The following is a 14,282-nucleotide window of genomic DNA, read 5'->3' as shown; positions in this document are numbered from 1 at the left end:
ATGGATTATTTGAAACTTTGTTAACTTTGTTTCAGTTTTAGTTTGATGGATGTAATTTGTTTCAGTTTAGGGTTTGTAATTTTGTTAACTTCGAATGAATGGATGGATATGATGTTTGAATGAATGTTGGATGTTTGAATAGATGAATGAAAATGTTTGAATGGAATTTGATGAATATGAATGGATGAATTTGATGAATGAGTGTTTGATATTTGATGTTTGAATGGAATTAAGTGGAATTTGATGAATATGAAAGTGTTGTAAAAACAAAATGAATTTTGAATTTTTTTTTTTTCCAAACGACCCAGCCGCATCGTTTGGCATAAAGGCCAAACGACCTCATCAGATCGTTTTCCCTTTATACCAAACGACTTCGGCAGATCGTTCTCTTTTAATCCCAAACGACCCATATACATCGTTTGGCCTTTATACCAAACGACATGGACACATCGTTCGGTATAAAAGCCAAACGACTCCGCCAGATTGTTTGACTTTTATACCAATGACATGGTCACATCGTTTGGTATAAAATACAAACGACTTGCTCATGTCGTTTTTCTTTGATCCCAAACGATGTGGCTGGGTCGTTTGGGATTAAAGCCAAACGACTTGACCGTGTAGTTTCAGTCATTATTGACAACATACGAACATTATTTCAAATCACTCGATTGCAGTCCGAATCAACTAGTCGATAACTCGATTGCCCATCCGAATCAACTTAGTCGATCATTCGATTTCCAAATCACTCGATTGCCGTCCGAATCAACTTAGTCGATCGCTCTATTTCCAAATCACTCGATTGCCGTCCGAATCAACTTAGTCGATCACTCGATCTCCAAATCAAATCAAATAAAAGCCCTAACATTATTTCCAAATAACATAAAAATCAAATCAAATTACACTTGTTCCAAATTACTTCAAAATATCAAATTACATCAATATATCACTTAGTCGATCGCTCGATTTCCAAATCACTCGATTGCCGTCCGAATCAACTTAGTCGATTACTCGATTTCCAAATCAAATCAAATAAAAGCCCTAACATTGATAACATAAAAATCAAATCAAATTACACTTGTTCCAAATTACATAAAAATATCATATTGACAACATACAAACAACTTAGTCGATAACATGTACTGTTGGGTCTTCAACGAGCTCATTTTCCCATATTAAATTAGGAATGTTCAATGCCATAAATTGCAATTGCCTTGCTGTCAAGGCCAAATTCCAACTTTCAGCAATATCATATCGAGCTCTAAGCCATTGGCGCATTATTGGAGGAACCGGACAATCTTCAACAAGTTCAACATTGACAAAATGATTTCCACAACATGTGCGCTACCTGACACTTGAGTCACTCTCTCAGGATTTGCTTGGGTTCTCAGCGGCATGAGAAGGAAGCACTGACGAGCTCCTAAATGTAGAAGGACAGCATTAAATCTTGAAGCAAATAAGTATCCAGCAAAGGGCATGCTCATCCACTTATTTAAGGGTGCGTAACCTTCTTCATGTAGGATTTCCTTCATCGAATAAAAAACCTCACTTTGATTGTACAAAGTACAATAAAGGGGGAGGTTGTCAATAAGCTCTTCGTCTGACTCCCTTCTCATCTGTGGCCATTCTTCTTGACTTCTTCCTAATGCAATGCAGAAAGCTCTATAACCGCAGTTGCCATCGCCAACAGGGTCATGGACTCTAACAATGTATTTATGCATTTCTTCAAGAATATCCAACCCGTAATCCTTAGGACCCCTCGTCTTTCCAAAGTCTAAGCCATCTCTCACATTTCGTGGTGTGACTGTTTTGGAAGGCTCATTTCTTGGTGTGGTTGTTTTTGGTGTTTTTGGAGAAGGTTTATTTCTTGGTGTGGTTGTTTTTGGTGTTTTTGGAGAAGGCTTATTTGTTGGTGTGGTGTGGATGTTTTGGGTTGGCATTTTTGGAGAAGACTTCTTTCTTGGTGTGGTGTGGGTGTTTTGGGTGGGCGTAGTGTTTGGTTGTGACGCGACCCACTCTTCATGGTCACGCTTGAGAATGTTCAAAATGAGATGGATCTCGCTTTGAAGAGTTATCATCTCGGTTAAAGCTTTCTGCTCTGACTACCTTCGGCCGACCTTTGGTTTTTGCTTCCTCATGAGGCGGTACTAGCCATGTACTTTCTGGTACGGCAATCTCCATAAGCTTCCTAATCATAACCCTCTGCTCTTTGATAAGCACCCAAAAGTGTATTATGAAACCCCGTTGAGACATATAAATTTGGTTAACTATGTGTTTAATAATCATGAAATAAATATGTTTTCATACTTTTGCAGGTATTCGCAGTAGACATGGAAATATGGTTTAAACCTGCGATAAAGCACGAGGAACGACATATATATGAAATCTTCCAAATCCGCACAGAAGCATCAAACTTTCGAAGCTCCTACCTTTTGAACCAGGACTCCGAATGTGACAAGTGAGCTGCTCAGACAATCAGGGCGATGAACTCTACGCATAGGCGGGAAGTTGTAAAATTGCCCAAAGACCGGACCGCCACTGGACTGCACATAGGACCCACTATACGGGCCCACAAGATTGGATAAGTCATCAATCATGGAGCATGTCAAGACAAAAATGACAAATTATTGGTGTAAAGTTAACACCTTGCATGTAATTAATTAGATTAGGTGTTAATAGTGAAAAAAAAGGCAAGGTGTCACTTTGTTTTAATGTGGTGGATAAAAATGAAGTAAATATGGTTTGATGTTTCACATAGGAGGAAATGAGATGTCTCTCAAATGAAGAAGAAAACAAAACAAGGGGACACTCCATTTACTCCCTTGACTTCTTTTCCTTACCTTGTATTATTTTAGTTCTTTAGTCATTTTTATTATTTAGTTTTAGTTTTTGTAAGAAAAGCTTGTAATAGTTTTAATGGAGGAAACTTTGGTTTTCTTCTAGAAAATAAATAAAAAGCAAGTGAGTTTAGTTAGTTTTTCTTCTTCCTCTTCCTCTCTCTCTTTTTGTTCTTCTAGTTTGTAATCCTTTATCCCAAGGATCATGAGCTAACTTCCCTTTTGGGGAGTTAATCCAACTCATGTGAGGGAAAATAATTGTTGTTGGCTTGGTAGGTTGTTAGAAAGAACAACTAGACCTACATCCTATCCCAAAATGATAGTTGGTGTAGTGTCTAGTCAGGAATCAAGTAATGAGCTTAGAGATAAGTCATTGCTTGATTCCAATTGCTAACATGTATGAGTTTATAAATGAGCCATACATGTTAGGGATCAAGTTTTCTTCCATTAGGGCTTGTCTATGAGTCTAGGAAGAATCAAATGAACCTTTTCAAATAAACAACTAAATGTTATTTTCACATGAGGAGGATTAGCTCTCCACCTTTTCTTTAGTAAATTGTATTTTGTCTTAGTTGCATATTTCGAATCTTAATGTTTTTCTTTAATGTTTGTGTAGGAAAGAAACCTAGTATTAATATAAACTTACTCACTAGTTCCCTAAGAGTAACAACCAAGTTGTAGTTGTCCTAACCTTTAGGTTGGTTCGATCCTTACTTCAACTTTACGAACGCGAAGATCGTGAGTAAGGAACTTTGAATTCGCTCTTTTGCTAAATTAGAGAGTCAAATCTCTAACGTAGTAAAAAGCTAATATCACTCTTATTCAGAAACCATTGAAAACCTATTCATGAACAAGTCCATCGAAGGTGCAACATCGAGACCAACACCCACTAACACATTGGGAGAAGCAGACAATGTTTTCCAAAAGGGGTCGATAGCAATCAAAGGGATGGACCGCCCTTGCTCTTCAAACTCAATTAATTCATGAGCACATGGCAGTCCATGGCTCGTGCACAAATAACACCAACACCTTATCTCTCCATCTTTAACACGCTTTACGCGGGTATCTATTTCTTCAAATAACAAGTCCAAACATTTGCGTGAGACAAGGCCTTTGAGTTCACGAAACAAAGGAATCCGGTGGTGGTGCTGAGTTACAATCATACTTCTCTCGAAGGTAGCTCTAATCTCGGACATCTGGATCTCTAGAATCGGGTGGATTAAGCTAAACATACTCAAAAAATCATGACAGTTTGCATTTCCTAGTACACGTTTCACCTGAGCATGAGACCTTTCAACTCTATTGGTTGTTGTACTCCCAAAGTGAATGTGTTGGTCAGTCCAACAACATACGAATCGATCCCTATGAGGAAACCAAGTCTCTCGCAAATAACAAACAAAATTGAGTACTTTCAACCCCTCGTAATATTTTTCCAAAGCATCCCATCTACGCTGGAAAATAACCTCTGTCTTCGATTTGACTACAGTGTTCCACGAGAATTGGGCCTTTTCTACAAGTTCTGTAGTTGGAAAAATATTGTAACATTCTGAAAGGACGCACGTAGCGATATGCCATCTACATAGATGCTTGTGTGAGTTAGGAAAAACTCTGTCAGCGGCACTCATCAGGGCCAAGTCCCTGTCAGACACGATCACAGATGGGCTTATGTCACCAAGCAAGCCACTAAAATGATGCAGGGCCCACTCATAGTCGACTGTTGTTTCAGACTGAAGCAGCACCTGACACACGGTGAAAGATTTCTAACACGTTGAAGTCACCCCAACAAATTGTACGAAAGGCCACCGATACCTGTTAGTTTTGTAGGTAGCGTCTAACATGAAAACTGTTGGAAAAGTCCGAGCCAACTTAACACCTTCTGGATGGGCCCATAACAATCCCGTTATCTCCTCGGTATTCTCATCCTGTCTCAACTCCTCAAAATAATGTTCTTTTGCTAACAACTCACGTAATCTCTGCAATTGTGTGAGACCGTTCATATCCAATTTCCTTACCTTCTGCCTTACAGTGTAGACTTGGGATATACTAGAGATGTTATCATGATACCTATTCTTGATGGAATCCAATATTTGTTTAGGTTTTATTCCACACTTACTCATCTCTGACAAATACTCGAACTCTAGAACGGCTAGTCGAGTAGCAAATGCATGTCCTTCAAGGGTCTTCGCCTATGGATGGTTGTGAACACCATTAAAAACGACAATTTTCCAACTATCGACAGTGCCGCGTTGGAAAACACCTTTTAACTTAAATGGACATCTCGATTTCTTGGTTCCCGACCTTCTCTTATTAGCCCTCTCTTTGCCTTCCTTTTTGTGTGACCGATACACACCCGAGCACTCGCAAGCCAAATTCAATCTTGCTACTCGGTTTCCTTTGGCACACTCTGACTTTTCAATGACCACAACAACATTAACTTGTCTTCCTCTAGCGGTTGCCCAACCGATTGCCTCGCTACGTGTATGAAATACCTAAACACATAAAAAACAACAACTATTATTAATACACTAATAAAATTATATTTAGAAATTTTTTAAAAAAAAATGAAATCAATGCCTACTCAATCATACATCTTCCGTAGTAAAAATTTCTGTTGTATCACTTAAAATCGGTTAACAATCCACATCATTCGAGTTTGCAGAGGATCGGTTCCCGGATAGCGGCAAAGAATTCTACATATAGAAGACTAAAACAAGAGTCTCAAACAATTTGCATTTAGTTTCAAAGTCAAAAAAAAAAAAAAAAAAAAAAAAAAAAAAAAAAAACTTTTAATTAAATTTAGTCCAAACGACCAGCCATGTAGTTTCATAGAAGGTCCAAACGACCCGGCCATGTAGTTCTATAGTGTCCCCAAACGACCCGGAGAAGTCGTTCTATAGTCCTATAGTGTAACCAAACGACCCGACCATGTCGTTTTATAGTGTTCTCAAACTACACCGCCATGTCGTTCTATAGTGTTCTCAAACTACACCGCCATGTAGTTCTATAGTGTTCCCAAACGACCCAGCCATGTCGTTTGGGCTCGGGTTTTGCATTCATTCGTTTTGCATCCATTCATTCATTCATTCAATCAATCAAGTGTTTTGTATTCATTTTAATCAAGTGTTACCTCATTATTTAGGTTTGCACTTTGTTATCGACGATTTCTCGGCATTTCATTTGCTCGACTTGTCGCATCTTCAAATTCTTCACCTTGACCTTCAACATTTTGTTCCACTTCTTCACTTTCAACATATCTTCTATTTTCTCCTTCTCTAATTTGTTGCTCTTCTCTAATTTGTTGTTGTACCTCAAATACTTCTTCTTCATCTTCATGTTCCATTTAGAGAAACTTAAGTATTATAATATGTAGAGAAACTTGAGTATGTAGAGAAACTTGAGTATTCTATGTAAACCCTAAACTCTAATTTGAGTGAATAAGTATTCTATATATATTTGAAATTTTGATATATTTCAAATAATTGAGTGAAATATATTTGTAAACCCTAAACTCTAAACCCCCCAAACTAGTTTATTATTTACAATTGAATAAAAAAAATGGAAAATAACAAGTTTAGATATAAAACAAATTATTATTTTAGATTTGGATAATTGAGTGAAATATGTTTGAAATTAAATTTTTTTTTATGTCTGTACGAAATTTGTAAACCCTAAACCCTAAACCCAAACCCCAAACCCCAAACCCCAAACCCCCAAACTAGTTTATGATTCAAAATTTGAAAAAGAAAATAAAAAATAATAAGTTTATAAATAAAACAAATTATTATTTTGAATAATTAAGTAAAATATGTTAGTACGAAATTTGTAAACAACCCTAAACCCTAAACCCCAACCTAGTTTATGATTCACAATTTTAAAAATAAAATAAAAAATAACAAGTTTAGATATAAAACAAATTATTATTTCAAATAATTAAGTGAAATATGTTGGTACGAAATTTCTAAACCCTGAACTCTGAACTCCAAACTCCAAACTAGTTTATGATTCACAATTGAAAAAATAATAATAATAACAAGTTTAGATATAAAACAAATTATTATTTTAGATTTTAGCATGTTTGATTACATGTAGCATGTTTGATTACATGTTTTAACTTGGTTATAAAGATACTATGTCATAACAGATAAAGAGTGCAGAGTGCATGTAGTTTTATTGATGTAATTGTGTTGTTTTTAACCCAATTTTTTAAATCGGATTTCAATTTTTCTAATTCAATTGAAATTGTTTGAGTGCGTTTGGAATCGTTTGAGTGCATATCCACATCGTTTGAGTGTACACTCAAACTACGTGACCATTTGAGTGTATACTCAAACTACATGGACAAGTCCTTTGAGTGTTACTCACACTAACACTCAAACTACGCGGCCATGTCGTTTGAGTGTATACTCAAACTACGTGGCCACGTCGTTTGAGTGTACACTCAAACTATATGGACAAGTAGTTTGAGTGTTACTCACACTAACACTCAAACTACGTGGCCATATCGTTTGAGTGTATACTCAAACGACTTGGTCATGTAGTTTGAGTATACACTCAAACGATATGGTCACGTAGTTTGAGTGTACATTCAAATGACGGGTACATGTCGTTTGAGTGTACACTCAAACGATGTGGTCACGTAGTTTGAGTGTTAATGTGAGTAACATTCAAACGACTTATCCATATCGTTTGAGTATACACTCAAACGACTTGGCCATGTAGTTTGAGTGTAACTCAAACTCAAACTAACACTCAAACTAACACTCAAACGGCGTGATCGCGTGGTTTGAGTGTGCACTCAAACGGCGGGTCACGCGTTTGTTGTTAATATACTCAAACGACTTGGCCAAGTCGTTTGAGTGTACACTCAAACGACGCCGACCACGCCATTTGAGTGTAAACGGAAACGACCCGGAGGGTTCGTTTTGGCGATACCGGTTGAATTGGTTGCTGGGCTTGGGCTTTGATGGCAAACTTGTAATATGGCAAATTTGTAAAAAAAAAATTTTTTTAGGGGTTGCCCAATCCAATTTGATGAGTGCCCGATGGAATCACCTACAAAAACACCAAAAATGACACATACATTGTCTTCAGGAAGAAGAGTCACTTGTCGCGAAAACTAACCTCATCGATTATCCGGTTCCGCCTACACATAACAACAACAACAAAATTAAAAAAATGATAAATAGAATTGGAGACAATGAAGTGAAGTAATATCTTCAATTCGACATTAATTACACGACAGAGGATCTTCGACGAGAGATTATAATCAGGCAATTGTTGGTCGAGATTTGATTAGTTGACGCTTTCCACTGCTCAATATGGTCTTGAGAGAAATAGAAAACACGGTTGCCTTCATGAGGAACTCAGAACAAGTGGTCCAAAGACAAGCATGCCATAGCTTCGGGTAAAAGCTTCTTCTTCATCACTCGTTATTGTTGTTGTCGTTACTCCTGATCTTTCTTCAACACCACTACTATTATCTCCATTAATTGTACTCATTTCTTTCTTCCTTTCTTCTATATATGAAATTCAGCAGCTCAACAACTTCAAGAACAATAACACAGATCTTTAATATCAATCAACTGTCTAGTTTTTTTTAAGAAACAAAATATGTTGTCTCGTAACTTTTCTTCCTTTTAAGTGTTGATGTTTTGTTAAAGCCAGAACTGATAAACTGAACCGCACCGAACCGATTTCATGGTTCAGGTTGAAGTCGGTTTTTGTGATATCTCAGTTCGGTTTCGGTTGTTGTTTTTAAGAACCGAGTAGCTCAGTTCGGTTTGAAAATTGCCGTGGAACCGGACCGAACCAAACTGTGAACACCCCTAATAAAAGATAGGTTTCTTAGAGATTGGTACCACTTTTTAGACCGATATTAAAAAATAGTATCAAATTTCAAAAAAATTAGGAAATAGTACTACTTCTCTATAAGTCAACGAAAAACAAATTAACAGCAAAGATTACAATACATCGCGCAACCACTAAAATTGTAACACGTGGTGTCTAGGACAACTTAAAAAGTGGTAACCTAATTATCTAAAACATGTGAGAGGCACGGGAGGGGTAATGTCACCATATTGAAAATATTGTCATATTGACCGTGGTCAATTTGGTCAACTGACAGAAGTGGTACATTTTTTTTTTTTTTTTTTTTTAATTTGGTACTATTTCCTAAAATAGGTCTAAAAAGTGGTACTAAAGCTTAAAAAACTCTTAAAAAATATTTATGTTGTATCACTTAAAATCGGTTGAACATCATCCACATCATTTGAGTTTGCGAGGGATTGGTTCTCGGATCGCTGACAAATAATCCTACATATAGAGTAAAACAAGAGTCTAAAACAATTTGTGTTTGGAATTTCATTGGTTGTAAATCATGGATTTCAAAATGACCAAACAAACAATTTGAACTTCTCATTAAATTTAGCCCAAACGAAACTAGACATGTAAGCCTTTAGAGAGTCCCAAACGCGACCCAACTATGTCATGCCAATAGAGTCCCTAAACGACCAATTAAGGTATGTATAGTATATCGACCAGTAAAGTGCCCAAACGACTTATTGATGTCAGCTAATAGAGTCCCCAAACGACCCAGTGGTATAGTTTGGGCTCGGGTTCTAAATGTTGTTGATACCAAATTGTAAATTGCAATTTGTTAAATGGATCAGAAGTTTGCAACATTAACAATTGTAATGCAATTTGAGGGACAAATAAGAACCCCAATAACAATTGTGTAGTAATGTGTTTATAAATTGTAGTTGCAATGGTTTACCTCATTATTTGGGTTTGGTTGTCTTCGTCATCGACGATTTCTCGGTACCTCTTTTGCCTGACTAATCACATTTTCTACTTCTTCATTTTCAAATGTCATTTATTCACTTTCCATTACAGCTTATTTACTTTCCATTACAATTTCTTCACCTTCAACATTTCTTACCACTTTTTCACTTTTCTTTGCAACTTCTTCACCTTCAACATTTCTTACCACTTTTTCACTTTTCTTTGCAACTTCTTCACCTTCAACATTTCTTCTCATTTATCTATTTTGTTGCTGCACCTCAAACATTACCTCAAATGTTTCTTCTTCATCTATATGTTCAATTTAAGGTTTTGATTGAGTATGAAAAGAGTATGGAGTAAATGAGAAGCTTGATATAGTTGGCAATATAAATGAGAAGTTTGAGTATTCAATGTAAGGGTCAAAGGCCAAAAGAGTTGGCAATAGGTCACCTTGATGAGTGTGTGTGTGTGTGTGTGGGGGGGGGGGGGGGCGGGGGGGTTATTTTTAGAAAATAGCAAACTGGTATATATATCCTTCTCTAAAAAGTAGCTACTTAAGTAGTTAAGTTAACTTAAAAATAAGTACGTAAATAAAACTTCACCTAGAAAATGAATTTAACCCTAATATTTTGTGGTTATGAAACACTCATCATAAATATTATCTTTACAAAATTTTAACGCATTTGGAAACCTCTAATATAGATAAAAATTGTTATTATATTTAAAAAGAAATCTAATAATCCAAAAATATTGAGTTTTTGCAATCATTTTTTTGCCAATGTTAGAGGTTTCCAAATGAGCTGAAATTTTGTGGAGATGATCTTAATGTTAAGTATATCATATCCACAAAAATTAGGATTGAGTTAATTTTCTAGGTAAAGTTTTACTTTACGTTTATTTATTTTAAGTTAACTTAAGTACTTTTTATAGAATACTTTTATATATATATATATATATATATATATATATATAGGGGAGGTGCCCAATACAATTTCGTGAGTGTTCGATTAAACTACCAAAATCAATATATATATATATATATATATATAGGGGGGGGGAGGTGCCCAATACAATTTCGTGAGTGTTCGATTAAACTACCAAAATCAATGTGTTTATATGAGAACCCTTTACTTTTGGCCCATGGTAGTTTTGGAAGTTAGTTGAAAATCTGGGTGATTAAATGAGGGGGAGGTGCCCAATACAATTTCGTGAGTGTTCGATTAAACTACCAAAATCAATGTGTTTATATGAGAACCCTTTACTTTTGGCCCATGGTAGTTTTGGAAGTTAGTTGAAAATCTGGGTGGTGAAATGACCCTCAATTCATATTGTATGGGGCAGTGGATGTCTGTTACAATCACCAAATCTACCATTAATCAATCACTAATTCTACCTATATTATTACAAGAAATTGCTTTGTTCTTCAATTAATCCAAGAACTAATTAAGGGAACGGTTGGGACTGTTACAATTACAATTTTTTTGGGCAGGTTTGGAAAGGAGGTAGGATTTGGAGAATTTGGGATAGTACTTTCCTAAACGAGATGGAGTTGGGTTCATAGTACAAAATATTAGAATATGAGTATTTATCGATACTCAATTTATTGATATGTATCGTGAATATATCACCCTCTTTGGGGATATTTTACATTGTTTCATATGCAAATATCGTAGATATATTGTCAAATATCATGAATATTGTAGATACTTTTTGATACATCATGATATATTATTTATATTTATTTGAAATATAATGGTAAATAAATAAAATTGTTACATAAACAAAATATCGCTAAATATCAATAATATCGTATATATCGTTAAAATATTGACAATATTTACAGTCATATATATCTTTAAATATATCGTGATATTTATATAATTTTTTTTTTCTGAAATCTTGATATTTATCACGATATATAGCTATCGCGATATTTTGTACTATGGTTGGGGGATTGGTTGGGTTACAGAAAAACCGTTACCATCCCTAGGAAAGCATGATGATCAATCAAAGGATGAAAACAGTGAAATAAAATAACGATTTAACTCCCTATAGTACAAAATCACGACTCTAAATCAAGGAACAAAATATCGCCCGATATATATCGATATATTGCCGATATATATATATTGTTTTTAGTACAATCGACATCGATATATCCGATATATATCCACCGAATATTGAATCTTTTTTTTTTCCTATATATATTGGAATTTCCGATATAACGATATATATTGACCGATATATACGACATATCTGATATAAATTGTTGACTCCGATATTATTGACTTTGACAAAATATTGTTGACTTTGACTGATATATTGTCGATATTTCTGATATAATCGATGATATTTCTGATATATCGACATACAAAACAAAATTTTGATTGGTCACAAAAAAATTGGATATATCTGATATTTCTAATATATATCCGATATATATCGGTTTTTAGATATACCGATATATTCACAGAATTCAATATTTTGATCCTTGCTCTAAATCACCGAGGGCTTCACTATTGCACTATATAAACCAACTCTTCACTAGGGTTTTTTCATCATTCATTTCTTCTCCCTTCTCTAGGGTTAGGGTTTCTAGAGTCCCTCTTCTTTTTTTTTTTTTTTTAACCTTTCATGTCTAATCCAATCAAATCGAACATTTTTTACAAATGATATTTTGAGTAGTAATAATTAGCTATATTGTACCAAGAAGTGGGTGTGGCCAAAACCACCAATACCCACATTCTTGATTTGCCAAAATTGGTTATAGCTAAACAAATAAGAAGTTTACTGGCCGGTTGTTGTGAAATTTTCAATCTCTGTCGACAAATCTGCTTACCGAATTTCTTACAATTTGGGCTTTAAAAATCAAAACTAATCTGTTTGAAGAAATTAAGGTTATGGTTTAATGTTAAAAGTGAGAGGGGGTAAGAAGAGGTAAATGGCACTAGTTTTAGCTTTTTTAAGAGACCCATCTCTCACATCAACCAATGGTCACCTTCCAGGCATTCTGCTTTGATTTCCTGCAGTTTTGCGTCTATGGGTGTCCACATTTTTCAGTGTTGTAGATTTTTCATTTGATTGTTTTGTTGAAGCTTTCTTTATACTGCTGTTCATAATCTGGATTTGGTGTTACCGTGTTAGAACTTTTGGTTTTTTAACACACATTTCCACCACCAAACAACAAATGAACTGTGGATCCATGGGGGACTTGAGACCCAGAATTTTCGAGCATTGTGGATACCTTCTTGTCTTTAAAAAGTGCTAAAATTTAGTCCATCCTTGAGCTACTTGCGCAAAATGACTTCAGTTTGAGTTGAGGGTTGTAATTTACCAGTCAATAAAATTATACGGTTTATGTTACCAAATACACATACAAGGAGACCGGTCAACAAAATTTATACTAATCCCTGTAAAACAGAAAGATAAAAGGAGATTTATTTCCAAACATTGAACTTGTGTATCAGCTCCGGAGAGAAGCAGTCTGATTCTGAAAGAAAATTAGGAATGCAGTTTTGATTTCAAGAAAATTTGGAATGCAGTTTTGATTTCAAGTTTATGAGAAGTTGTTGAACTGCCTTGAAATTAGGAGGAGTTGGAATTTCCTCTTATTTTGATAGTGAGAGTCTGAGAGAGACAGTACCTCTACAGGATTCCCATGCGATAATATGCCTGCAAGAGCTCAATGAGAACTCCAAAGTTTAAGTTCTATTAACGAAGAAAGCAATTTATGCACTCAATTGGCAATAATATGCCTGACTAAATACTTTTCAAAAGACACAGTAAGTGCATTCAAATACTCTTGCGGATTGGGTATCTGCATTAACACCATTGCCTACATCAAACGAGCATATTATGGTGACAAGTGATTTAGTTCGTGATTTTTGAAAGGACGAAACGCCATGGGCCCTTGGAGATCACCATACAATTATGTGGAAAGACTTGTGCAAGTAGAATGTGTTCTTTATAACATTCGCTTAACTTAAATTTGTGTTCCTAAAAGTTGAGGATAAGGAAGAGAATAGTATCCGTTTTCTGCTCATTTGTAATTTTCTTCGCATGTCTCATCCTATAATTTCAACATGCAACTAGTCTTTTGGCACTTCTATATCTATGAACTAGGTATTACCCATGCCTTTGGCACGGATTGTTTTAATATTTTCTTGATTAATATTATGTAGAATTAATTAGAATAAAATGATGGAGATAAATATTGGTACACTATCTTATTCTTTATGTTATGTCTCTTTTTTTCTTGTTCACTACTAACCTGTTAAGATAAAATAATATTTTTATTTCTGCTGTCTCTAGTAGCCTGCAATTCAACTTTTAATTGAATACCTAATGCAAAAGAAAAGGTACTGGTGTTGCCATAAAATAACTTAACAGCGAGCAACTTGTATTTTGCTCTTCCATATGAGATAGTTGACTCAAGTATTGCACATGCATACATGACTCTAAAATCCTGTTATTACCAAGGAAAGCCAAGGAATATAGATTGAAAAGATTGACCATTGACACTTACATATCTTGTTTTGAACACGCGAAGACCTTCTAAAAATTGATGTTTCCATATTATGATAAGTTTAATTCCCGCCACCACACCCATGAAGTACCATTTTCTAACAACAACTTCATATTGCATCCAGGGAATGTGATGCCTAAGCT

At 35.3% G+C, this 14,282-nt stretch overlaps 1 non-coding gene across 1 annotated transcript; it reads left to right on the top strand.

Annotated features, from left to right (window-relative positions):
• The first annotated feature begins 12,375 nt into the window (after positions 1 to 12,375).
• On the top strand, positions 12,376 to 12,469 carry LOC147503580 (small nucleolar RNA snoR109). The gene has a single exon (XR_015194090.1). It is a non-coding gene; the product is annotated as a small nucleolar RNA snoR109 (small nucleolar RNA).
• The last annotated feature ends 1,813 nt before the right edge of the window (positions 12,470 to 14,282 follow it).

Source organism: Coptis chinensis, chromosome 4, assembly GCF_015680905.1.
Source record: "Coptis chinensis isolate HL-2020 chromosome 4, ASM1568090v1, whole genome shotgun sequence".
NCBI lineage: Eukaryota > Viridiplantae > Streptophyta > Magnoliopsida > Ranunculales > Ranunculaceae > Coptis > Coptis chinensis.
The sequence above is the reverse complement of the archived record's forward strand: the minus strand, read 5'-3'. Positions and strand labels throughout refer to the sequence as shown.